Here is a 13,188-nt window from a genome sequence, read left to right as displayed (position 1 = left end):
TTGCAGTAGTTATTAAACCTTCCATGTTCAAATCTACACACACACACACAAAAAGCCATTTTGCCAGCATTTGCAGCAATTCATGTATTAACTCTAGACAAGTTTATGTCATGTGCCCTCTCCTAAACCTATCACTAGAAGAAAAAGAATATGTGAGTGATGTCTTAAGTTTGGAGCTCCACTCAACTGTTGTTGTTGTTGAGTCACTAAGTCATGTCTGACTCTTTGTGATCCCATGGACTGCAGCAGCATGCCAGGCTCCTCTGTTCTCCACGATCTCACAGAGTTTGCTCAGATTCATGTCCATTGAGTCAGTGATGCTATCTAACTGTCTCATCTTCTGCCACCCCCTTCTTTTTCCTTTGATCTTTCCCAGCATCAGGGTCTTTTTCAATGAGTCAGCTCTTTGAATCAAGTGGCCAAAGTATTGGAGCTTCAGCATCAGTCCTTTCAGTGAATATTCAGGATTAACTTCCTTTAGGATTGACTGGTTTGACCTCTTTGCAGTCCAAGGGACTCTCAAAAGTCTTCTCCAGCACCACAATTCAGAAGTATCAATTATTTGAAGTTCAGCCTTCTTAATGGTCCAGCCCTCACATCTATACATGACTACTGGAAAAACCATAGCTTTGACTATATGGACATTTGTCAGCAAAATGATGTCTCTGCTTTTTAATATGTTATCTGGGTTTCTCATATCTTTCCTTCCAAGGAGCAAGCATCTTTTAATTTCATGGCTTCAGTCACCATCCACAGTGATTTGGGAGCCCAAGAAAATAATATCTGTCACTGCTTCCACGTTTTCCCCATCTATTTGGCATGAAGTGATGGGACCGGATGCCATGATCTCAGTTTTTGAATGTTGAGTTTAAAGCCAGCTTCTTCAGTCTCCTCTTTCACTTTCATCAAGAGGATATTTAGTCCTTCTTTACTTTCTGCCGTTAGAGTGGCATCATCTGTTTATCTGAGGTGGTTAATATTTCTCCCAACAGTTTGATTCCAGCTTGTGATTCATTCAGCCCAGCATTTTGCATGATGTACTCTGCATATAAGTTAAATAAACAGGATGACAATATACAGCCTTGACGTACTCCTTTCCCAGTTTTGAACCAGTCAGTTGTTCCACCTTCAATTCTAGCTCTTGCCAATTGACTCACATGCAAGTTTCTCAGGAGACAGGTAAAGTGATTTGGTATTCCCATTTCTTTAAGAATTTTCTACACTTTGTTGTGATCCACACAGACAAGGGCTTTGGTGTAATCAATGAAGCAGAAGTAGATATTTTTCTAGAACTCTCTTACTTTCCCCATTATCCAACAAATGTTGGCAATTTGATCTCTGGTTCCTCTGTCTCTTCAAAACCTTGCCTGTACATCTGGAAATTCTTGGTTCACATACTGCTAAAGCCTAGCTTGAAGGATTTTGAGTATAACCTTGCTGGCATGTGAAATGAGCACAATTGTAATGTAGTTTGAACTTTATTTGGCATTGCCCCTTTTTTCCACTCAGTACATGTGAACTGAAATTGTGGACTATGGTAGGACCCCAAGTTATAAATGGATGCTGGAGAGGAAAACCAATGTCTACCATCAAAGCCAGTTATTTAATCAGTCAGCAGTTGATGAGCTCTTACTATCCACAAGCCTCTGGTGATTTAAGATGGCTAAATTATGGTCTTTGTCGCTCACCACTAGGCTGAGAAGCCAAAGATGAATGTAACCCTCGTATCTGCCAGATGTTGGCTTAGATGGATAAGAATCCTAGTGATGTCATTTGTGCTGAGATGTTGGAAATGCCCAGATGTTTCTCCGGGCTTCTAGAATATATAGCACAAGATGTCAGAAGCCTATTCTAAGAAAAGTATTGCTCTCACATAAGACCCTAAGGAAAAATACTTCCAAAATATCACATTTTCAAAAGTTGATCATCCTGCCTTTTCTGATGATGTATTTCCTACCTCTATGGCATTTAGATGTGTTAAAGTGTGGGGGAGGGTTTGGGCTATACATTATTCCTTTTGTTGAGCTTGAAACAATAGATAACCAATGTCATAGTGTCAGTAGCCATCATGAGGTTAATTGTTTATCATTGTAGCTAACTTTCATACCATGTGCCAGACATAGTTCTAATGGCTTTACATGTATCACATTATTTAACCTTTACAGTTCAATGAAACAGAGGCTAGTCTTGTCTCCACTTTACATATAAGCCAAGTAAAGTACACAATAAAAGCTCACATCACATAGAAGAACTAGACCTCAAGATTCTGCAGGTTGCCCTTGGTCCTAGTCTTGTAATACAGTCAAGCTTACACCACATGGTACTTGTAATTACATATGTGTTTGGTTTTCTCCAAAAGCCTGCATCATACCTAGGAATAGGAGCTGGATGTTTATTCATCTGCAAAGTCCTAGAACCCAAACCCAAATGCAATACCACTTCAGTATTCTTGCCTTGAGAATCCCATGAACAGTATGAAAAGAGAAAAAGATAGAACACTGAAAGATAAACTCCCCAGGTCGGGAGGTGCCCGATATGCTACTGGAGAACAGTGGAGACATATCTAAGGAAAGAATGAAGTTCAGTTCAGTTCACTTCAATCACTCAGTCATGTCCGACTCTTTGCAACCCATGGACTCCAGCATGCCAGGCTTCCCTGTCCATCACCTACTCCCAGAGTTTACTCAAACTCATGTCCATTGAGTCTGTGATGCCATCCAACCATCTCATCCTCTGTCTTCCCCTTCTCTCCCTTCTTCAATCCTTCCCAGCATCAGAGTCTTTTCAAATGAGTCAGTTCTTCGCATCAGGTAGCCAAAATATTGGAGCTCCGGCTTCAGCATCAATCCTTCCAATGCATATTCAGGACTGATTTCCTTTAGGATTGATTGGTTGGATTTCCTTGCTGTCCAAAGGACTCTCAAGAGTCTTCTCCAACAGCACAGTTCAAAAACATCAATGATGCAGCCAAAGATGGAGAAAGAATGAAGTTACAGAGAAAAAGCAAAAACAACACCCAGTTGCAGATGTGACTGGTGATGGAAGTAAAGTCTGATGTTCTAAAGGACAATATTGCATAGGAACCTGGAATCAATGTAAATTGGAAGTGGTCAAACAGGAGATGGCAAGAGTGAACATTGACATTTTAGGAATCAGTGAGCTAAAATGGACTGGAATGAGTGAATTTACTTCAGATGACCATTGTATCTACTACTGTGGGCAAAATCCCTTAGAAGAAATGGAGTATCCCTCATAGTAAACGAAAGAGTCCAAAATGAAGTTCTTGGGTGCAATCTCAAAAACAACAGAATGATCTCTGTTTGTTTCCAAGGAAACCATTCAAAATCACAGTAATCCAAGTCTATGCCCCAACCAGTAATGCTGAAGAAGCTGAAGTTGAACGGTTCTATGAAGACCTACAACACTTTTTAGAACTAACACCCAAAAACATGTCCTTTTCATTATATGGGACTGGAATGCAAAAGTAGGAAATCAAGAGATACCTGGAGTAACAGGCAAGTTTGGCCTTGGAGTACAGAATGAAGCAGTGCAAAGGCTAAGAGAGTTTTGCCAAGAGAATGCACTGGTAATAGCAAACACCCTCTTCCAACAACCCAAGAGAAGACTCTACACATGGACATTACTAGATGGTCAATACTGAAATCAGATTGATTATATTCTTTGCAGCCAAAGATGGAGAAGCTCTATATGGTCAACATAAACAAGACTGGGAGCTGACTGTGGCTCAGATCATGAACTGCTTATTGCCAAATTCAGACTTAAATTGAAGAAAGGGAAAACCATTAGACCATTCAGGTATGATCTAAATCAAATCCCTTACTATTATGCAGTGGAAATGACATCAAATTCAAAGGATTAGATCTGATAGACAGAGAGCCTGAAGAACTATGGATGGAGGTTTGTGACATGGTACAGGAGGCAGGGATCAAGACCATCCCCAAGGAAAAGAAATGCAAAAAGGCAAAATGGTTGTCTGAGGAGGCCTTACAAATAGCTGTGAAAAGAAGAGAAGCAAAAGGCAAAGGAGAAAAGGAAAGGCATACCCGTTTGAATGCAGAGTTCAAAAGAATAGCAAGGAGAGATAAGAAAGCCTTCCTCAGCGATCAATGCAGAGAAATAGAGGAAAACGTTAGAATGGGAAAGACTAGAAATCTCTTCAATAAAATTAGAGATACCAAGGGAACATTTCATGCAAAGATGGGGACAATGAAGGACAGAAATAGTATGGGTCTAACAGAAGCACAAGATATTGAGAAGAGGTGGCATCAATACACAGAAGAACTATACAAAAAAGATCTTCATGACCCAGATAATCACAATGGTGTGATCACTCACCTAGAGCCAGACATCCTGGAATGTGAAGTCAAGTGGGCCTTAGGAAGCATCACTATGAACAAAGCTAGTGGAGGTAATAGAATTCCAGTTGAGCTATTTCAAATCCTAAAAGATGATGCTGTGAAAGTGCATCACTCAATATGCCAGAAAATTTGGAACACTCAGCCGTGGCCACTGGAAAAGGTCAGTTTTCATTCCAATTCCAAAGAAAGGCAATGCCAAAGAATGCTCAAGCTACTGCACAATTGCATTCATCTCACACGCTACCAAAGTAATGCTCAAGATTCTCCAAGCCAGGTTTCAACAGTACATGAACTGTGAACTTCCAGATGTTCAAGCTGGATTTAGAAAAGGCAGAGGAACCAGAGATCAAATTGCCAACATCCGTTGGATCATTGAAAAAGTGAGAGAGTTCCAGAAAAACATCTACTTCTGCTTTATTGGCTATAAAAGAAAAGCTATGACCCACCTAGACAGCATATTAAAAAGTAGAGACATTACTTTGCCAACAAAGCTCTGTCTAGTCAAGGCTATGGTTTTTCCAGTAGTCATGTGTGGATGTGAGAGTTGGACCATAAAGAAAGCTGAGTGCTGAAGAATTAATGTTTTTGAACTGTGGTGTTGGAGAACAGTTTTGAGAGTCCTTGGACTACAAGGAGATCCAGCCAGTCCATCCTAAAGGAAATCAGTCCTGAATATTCATTGGAAGGACTGATGCTGAAGCTGAAACTCCAATACTTTGGCCACCTGAGGCGACAAACTGACTCATTGGAAAAGACTCTGGTGCTGGGAAGGATTGAAGGTGGGAGGAGAAGGGGACGACAGAGGATGAGATGGTTGGATGGCATCCCTGACTCGATGGACATGAGTTTGAGTAAACTCTGGGAGTTGGTGATGGACAGGGAAGCCTGGCGTGCTGGAGTCCATGGGGTTGCAAAGTGTTGGACACAACTGAGAAACTAAACTGAGAACTCAAACCAACATTGGCTCGTAGAAGATCTTAACAACATACTATGGAATTGAATTGAGGACAAAAGCAGAGAGTCTAGGGAAAAGAGACCAATGTGGAAAATTGTAATTATGAATCTCAAACACATCCAGTGGCAAGGGGTCCCTGTCCCTCCAGCACATGCATTCCTACTACCTGTGTGGTCTGTCCCTCCCGTGGTGATGTATGCATTGGATTCACAGTGCTTGATGACCAGCCATTAACATTATCCCAACCACCATCCTCTCTTCCCACCCCATCGTAATTCTATAGCTCCTGAGCAAACTGATTATAATCTGACTTTTCATACAGATTTTTCTATGGAAATAGAATGTTGTGAACCAATTTCTGATATGCATGTTGATGGTATTTCTTACTATTTTGAAGTCCTAGGAATTTGGTTAACATGGTCCAATTTTTTAGTTTAATTCTGAGTGTCCTGACAGAATCAAATTTCTGGCTTTTACGGTAAGACCTTGGTGATGTCAACTTTTCCTCTAAGGACACTTATGGTGGTCATCAGCTGCCTCCTACAACACATGTTGTCTATAACTGTGTATTCTCAAAAGCAGGCTCCAGTTAGGAGAGGCAAACTCAAAGAGAACAGCATGGTTTCTGCTCAGTTCTATTTGTTCTATAAAAATAGAATTCCATTTTAAAACAGAACAGCTGCAAGAAGTACAGAGGAAGCAACCAATGCCTGAGATTTTGTGTTGTACAGATCAAAGAGGAATATAATCAGGCTGCTAGTCAAGTCACGCAACATCCCAATGTCTCAGTTCCCCTTGCTTTAAAATTCAAAAAATGAAAGGCTTACAAGTCATTTAAAATTCAAGTCAAAACAAAGCTTAAGTAGGCCTTTTAAATCATTACATTGGCAAATCGTTTTTAAATTTTAACACATAATGCTCCAGAATATGTTGTTAAATTGATAGAAGTTGAGCCTGGTGGTATATAGTCTATAGGGTCACAAAGAGTCGCACACAACTGAAACGACTTACACACACACACACACACACACACACTCAAGTCGTTAGTGGTCATATAAATCAGTACAAATTTGGGAGGAAGGTGATTTGTCTATAGATCAGGGCTCTTAAAGTTTTTCATACCATTTGCTTAAGGAATTCTACATATTTTAATCTGAGGAAATAGTGGAAAAAAAACACAGAAAAAGCAATAAACATAGAGAGGTTCATTACGAATGTAAATATATATATATACATATATGATTTTTTAAAAGCTTTGCCATAACACTGAAAGAAAAAAGGTACAAAACTCTATACTTACTTTGATTACTCATGTTTTTAAAAAATGAACTAGAAAAAATTATTGAATAAATAGCAAGAATCATGCCGATGTTCATACTTTTATCCAAAAATAGCATTCCAAGGGTTTTTTAAAAAAGGAAATCCATAGACTGAAGTGGAATACGTTATTATATGAAAACGTACATTACAGTGTTACCTGTTGTTGTTTAGTCGCTAAGTCGTGTCCAACTCCTCTGTGGTTCCATGGACTATAGCCTGCCAGGCTCCTCCATCTATGGGACTTCCCAGGCAAGAATATTGCAGTGGGTTGCCATTTCCTCCTCCGAGGGATCTTCCGAACCCAGGTATCAAACCCGGGTTTCCTGCATTAGCTGGTGAATTCATTACCACTGAAGCACCAGGGAAGCCCATACAGTGTTATCTGCTGCTAAGTCACTTCAGTCATGTCTGACTCTGTGCGACCCCATAGACGGCAGCCCACCAGGCTCCCCCGTCCCTGGGATTCTCCAGGTAAGAACACTGGAGTGGGTTGCCATTTCTTTCTCCAACGCATGGAAGTGAAAAGTGAAAGTGAAATCGCTCAGTCCTGTCCGACTCTTAGCGACCTCATGGACTGCAGCCTACCAGGCTTCTCTGTCCATGGGATTTTCCAGGCAAGAGTACTGGAGTGGGGGTGCCATTGCCTTCTCTGATACAGTGTTATCTAGCTGGCCCCAAACTGGAAATAATCCATCAAACAAAACAGAAGGGAATTAGTCATAGTGATATATATTTGCATTACAGATCACTATCTAGTTATAAAAGTGACAGTTATAAAGATTATGTAGAAATATGAAATAACTATGATATAATTTTAAATACAGAAATAGTTTCTATATATTGAATGCTTACCATGAGCCTGTCATTCTGTTACTCAATTTATATACATTATCTTTTTATGTGCTCACAGAACCTGATAAGTAGGTAGAGTGCTATCCTCAGTGTCAGTAGACAATTGTAACAAGGTTGCTTAATAATTTTCCTGAGTTCACACAGCTAGTAGTCAGAACTAAAGTTAACAGCTATCAAAGCCATTTATCCTTAACTAAAATGCTATAGAAGCCCTAGACACCTAAGGTAGTAAACAAAGGTAAATATAATATATACATATATGGAGAAAAAGAAAATCAGAGTGGAGCAATGGTATTCAGTTCAGTTCAGTTCAATCACCTCAATTGTGTCCGACTCTTTGAAACCCCATGAACTGCAGCACGCCAGGCCTCCCTGTCCATCACCACCTCCCAGAGCCTACCCAAACTCATGTCCATTGAGTCGGTGATGCCATCCACCATCTCCTCCTCTGTCATCCCCTTCTCCTCCTGCCCTCAATCTTTCCCAGCATCAGGGTCTTTTCCAATGAGTCAGCTCTTTGCATCAGGTGACCAAAGTATTGGAGTTTCAGCTTCAACATCAGTCCTTCCAATGAACTCCCAGGTGCAATGGTATAGATAGTCTCATAGTAATTGCTTCCCTTCTATTACAATGTTGAGTACAAACAAACTAGCAAATAAAATGTTAACAGTGAGAATTGGACAAAACTCTGGAAAGAAGTATACTAAAGTATTAATAGAGTTTTGTTAAAGTGGTAGAGTTCAGTGTAATTTTCTCCTTTTCTCTATTTTACAAGATTTTTGGGTAACGTATAGTGCTTCCCTGGTAGCTCAACTGGTAAAGAATCTGCTTGCAATGCAGGAGCCACAGGTTTGATTCCTAGGTTGGGAAGATCCCCTGGAGAAGGGATAGGTTACCCACTCCAGTATTCTTGGGCTTCCCTGGTGGCTCAGATGGTAAAGAATCTGCCTGTGATGGTAAGACTTGGGATTGATCCCTGAGTTGGGAAGATCCCCCGGAGAAGGGAACAGCTACCCACTCCAGTATTCTTGCCTGGTGAATTCCATGGACAGAGGAGCCTGGCAGGCCACAGTCCATGGGGTAACAAAGGGTCAGACACGACTGAGTGACTTTCACACTTCACATAAGACTTTTGAAAAATACTTTAAATGCTCACTTCAGCAACACATATGCTAAAATTGGAAAGATAGCGAGAAAGATAGTATGGCTCCTGCAGAGGGATGACACACAATTTCATAAAGCATCACACACACACACACACACACACACACACATGCGTGCACGCGCGCACACACACACACACATCTGTCCTCTGTGATACACAAACCAGAGCTCTGTAAAACTTACTGATCATTGAAATGCTATCATGTTCAGAAACAGCAATGGTACTCCTGGCGGTGTAAGTGTTATTAAGAATACAGTATATCTGTCATTTCTTTCAAAATTCTTGGGGTTACTTTCCATAGAGTCCTATTTTTTAAAGCAGGTTTGAGAAGAAAATCTAAAAGCTGATATTCCTTCCTTGTTTTTACTCCCTTCCTCTCCTTTCCTTTGCTTTTTTAACTGTAAAAGTTGTGTGGTATGGTGATAATAGTAACTCTCTCTGTTTATGTGATAAGTACAGGGGCAATTTTATTTTCATTATAGTCTTCCTGTATTTGAAAGGTTTTGAAAAACACATTTAACAATTTAAATCTGAAAAATTATCTTTAAACTTAGCATTCTAAATTATTAAATTTGAAAGAGTTTAAAGGTATTTTTGAAATTTTAGAAATTCTGTATTTATTGAAAATCAAAACATGGCACACATACCAAGTATAATGATATGTTTGGCAAAAGTCTTGTATGCACAATTCATGTTTTTTCCCTTTCTGATACAAACTTTCCCCTGTGTTTTGAAGAGACTCTAAAGAGAAACTAAAAGGAAAATTTGCTAAGTGAAAGTTTGAGAAGGTTCTGGGGTTGCCAACATCCTGCCTGCTTAATTGAACGTCACGTTGGTCTGGTTGGTCTCTGCAAACACTGCATGGCTGGGCTGCAGACAGAGCGCATGACACTCATGTGACAGCACGAGCTGCTCGCGTTCTTTCCGAGTGGTGCTCTGGGGAGTCATCCTCAAGAACCACCCTCCTAAAGACAGAAAATTCAGGACTGGGGAGTGAGAGGGGTCTTTCCAAAACACAAAAACTCTTCTGAGTGTTCTAAAAATGAAGAGGAGGAAAGAACAGTAATTACTAGATGCTAAAATGTGACATTTGAAAGTGTTAGGAAAAATGCCAGACTGACAACTCCAGCTATATCCCCCCCAGTCAAAATGAAAGTTCAAGCTCAGGCTGATAGAGGCCCTACTTTTCTGAATGTTCATCAGCGCGATGGGAAATTCATCGGACTACCCGGACAGCATGTCCTCCCTTTCTGAGCTGCTGGGAGGAAAGGTTTAGTTCCCAGGATCTATCCAGTTTTGTCTTGAAAGTCTGAACCTCAATCAGCATTGTGTGAGATACAAAGTCTGTATTAGGTATGCTTCACCCTGGGGACTTTATAGGAAGTGGGAGGAACACATCATACATAGGAAAAGTTGTATAAAAAACAAGGCCACATAAAATTGTCTGATGTGTGGAACAGACCATAAAGCAAAGAAATTCAGAGTGGATGGGAGCTTCTACGGGAGGGTGAAGCACTGGAGACCTGAGGGGAGATGAGAAATGCACTGGGCCTGGAGGATTTTTCATGATGAGTGAGGAGTAATGGGAGCAAGGCTGATATTAAAAAAAATCACCAGGCATTACGAACAGGAGTAAGAAGGGAGCAAATAAAACACAAACTAATTCTATCAAATTTAGTGACAAATCATCATCATTCTAAGTTAGATTCCTGTGACAAGTTAAAATTTGCAAAAGATTTTTAAAATGTATTTATGTTTGGCTACACTAGGTATTTGTTGCTGTGTATGGACTTTCTTCAGTTGCGTTGCTCAGGCTTCTCATCGCCACGTCTTCCCTTGTTGCAGAGGACTGGCTACAGGGTGTGCAGGCTTCAGCAGTTGTGGACGGTGGGCTCTAGAACTCTGATTCAGCAGTTGCGGCATTCAGGCTTAGTTGCCCTGCAACATGTGGAATCATCCCAGACCAGGGATCAAATCCATGTCCCCTGCTTTAGCAGGCAGATTCTTAACCACTGGACTACCAGTGGACTCCCTGACAAGCATTTTTAAATGTGTTTTGATTCTGGTTGAGCAGCTAAGTTGTGTCTGACTCTTTTGTGACCCCATGAACTGTAGCCCATGGTATTTCCCAGGCAAGAAGACTGCAGTGGGTTGCCATTTCCTCCTCCAGGGAATCTTCCTGATCCAGGAATCAAACACGTGTCTCCTACATTGGCAGGTGGGTTCTTTACCACTAAGCCACCTGAGAAGCAGCCTTCCTAACAGGTAAGGGAGTAGGGAAACTACTCCTCTTTCAGAGATAAGGAAACTTGGTTCAGAGAAGTTTAAATAACTTGTCCAATTTACTCCATTTCTTTTTTTAGTAACATTACCAGTTTGGTAATTCAGGGAAGTGTCAAGGACACAGAATATCTTTATTTGTAGCATAGCATATAATAAAGTATTACATTTATATGCATGTGAATAAATTAATATGATTGGAGAAGAAGTCAGGCTGACAAAGCAACTGTTAAGAAATTGACTTCTTTCTGGAGGCTTAATATGAAAAAATGTGACTGATATCATACTTGTAAACTATAACTGTGCCACAGCTACAAGTGCAAGCTGAATTGAAATCCAGTTGCCAAAAACTAAGGAGAACTTCAGAACCACCAATAGCAGGATATTGTCCAAAGCTGGGAGAAAATAGTCTTGCTGTCTTCCTACTCTGTCTACACCTGACTGCATCTAGAATGTTTGGTCTATTCTGGGATCTATCTGTTAACTGGAACACTGATATGTGGAAATAAATCTGGAGGAAGCACCAAAGATGATAATGGGGCTGGAAACCACCATAACCTAGTAATACCTTAAAAGTTGGGTGTATTTCTCCTGAAGAAGGGTTATTAAGGGAAGACACGAAAGTCAAGTTCAATGGGTACAAGTTACATTTAAGTAGAGTTTCACCCAGAACTGAAAAGGACTTGCTTACAACTTGAGATACTCATCAAAAGTTAACCTCCCAGTTCCTGGAAATAGTCTCATAGCCTGGAAATGCCATTTTTCATGATGCTCTAGAAGGCACTCTTCTTTTAGGAGGTAAATTTATAAGATCTCCTTCTTGCTCTAAAACCCTATGATTTCTCAGACTAGCGACTTTACTTCTCTGTGGGAGTGGAGTTAGAATGAAACAGTTCTTAAATTCCCTTCTTGCTCTCTCCTTCTATGAAGTATCTCATTCTAAAGTTCAGCCTCACTTGTGTTTCACAGTGATATCAGAGACAGGAATCTTTCATTTCAGCTTGACTCTCAAGATCTTATCCTCAAATGAACTTACCACTACCAACTGAAATATGTTCTTAAAATCTTCTAGTCAATCTATCATCAAGTGAGTCAGCTTTTCAAGCTTAATTGGTATGGTTCCTTAATAACTATGTCACCTTGCCATATTCCTTTAGCATTATTTTTTTTTTTTTCCTAAACTCTGTTGTTAAACATCCTGCTTTCAACACTCTTTGTATCTAAGAACATAGTGGGGCTGATGACAAAGGATGAGAAACTTGTAAAGGGTAACAGATATCTTCCTTTTGACTGGTAGATGTTGTCAGGAGTAGAGAAGGACTGATGTGAAATTCTGGGCTTGACCTGAAGGCAGTAACTAGAAGTCTTAGGAGTATCATCTTAAAGACTTGCCTCCAGACTTGCCTTCAGTCACTGTAGGAAAAGTAGGTGGCTGTGTTTGCATGTGTTCTAAGGGATTCTGGGAAGTCCCTACCCTTCCCCCTACATGTATACCTACCCATTGCTCCATCCTTCTGTCTTTAGAAATAATTTCATTTAGGCCACAAAGTCTTTTAAGACTTTAAAAAGCTCCTTGTTCATGCTAGGTGGCTTCAGTTGTGTCTGACTCTTTTCAACCCTATGGACCGTAGTTCCTCCAGGCTCCTCTGTCCATGGGATTCTCCAGGCAAGAATACTGGAGTGGGTTGCCGTGCCCTCCTCCAGGGGATCTTCCCAACCCAGGGATCGGACCCACATCTCTATGTCTCCTGCATTGGCAGGTAGGTTCTTTACACTAGTACTACCTGGAAGCCCAATAAGCTCCTTAGGAGCTATTATTTAGCTCAACCAGGGCAATACACCAAGACTTGAGAGAAAGAGCATTGTTAGAGTCTAAAGCTATGTTTGGAAGGTGAAGTCATGGGAAAACTGGACTCTTATCCTTTCTTATTTATTTTACCACTGATTTGGCGTAAGCACTTTACTGGACACTAGGGATGCAGAGATAATAAAACACCATCCCTGTCCTGAGGCAGGACACAGAAGGTCACAGAAGGCTCTCTAACACAGGCGACATCGTATGTAAAAATAAGATACTACAAGATGACTAAAATGGGTATGTGTGGGTGGAACAGCCCACGTTTTTACCCTGTAATGACTACCCTGGTAGTGACTTTACCTTCAGTCACTAAGGGGAATGGCCAGAACCTGCTGGTGTGGTCATGAGGGCACCAAATCAAGGGAGGGAAAAGTGGTAA

At 40.6% G+C, this 13,188-nt stretch overlaps 1 protein-coding gene and 1 non-coding gene across 2 annotated transcripts in view; both read left to right on the top strand.

The window, feature by feature from the left end:
- PDCD1LG2 (programmed cell death 1 ligand 2) overlaps positions 1-13,188 on the top strand; it is a 108,449-nt gene that overhangs the window by 64,583 nt on the left and 30,678 nt on the right. The gene's annotated exons all lie outside the window — the stretch shown is intronic.
- LOC133048999 (U6 spliceosomal RNA) lies at positions 8,655-8,761 on the top strand. The gene has a single exon (XR_009691166.1). It is a non-coding gene; the product is annotated as a U6 spliceosomal RNA (small nuclear RNA).

This window comes from Dama dama, chromosome 29 (assembly GCF_033118175.1).
Source record: "Dama dama isolate Ldn47 chromosome 29, ASM3311817v1, whole genome shotgun sequence".
Taxonomy (NCBI): domain Eukaryota; kingdom Metazoa; phylum Chordata; class Mammalia; order Artiodactyla; family Cervidae; genus Dama; species Dama dama.
The sequence above is the reverse complement of the archived record's forward strand: the minus strand, read 5'-3'. Positions and strand labels throughout refer to the sequence as shown.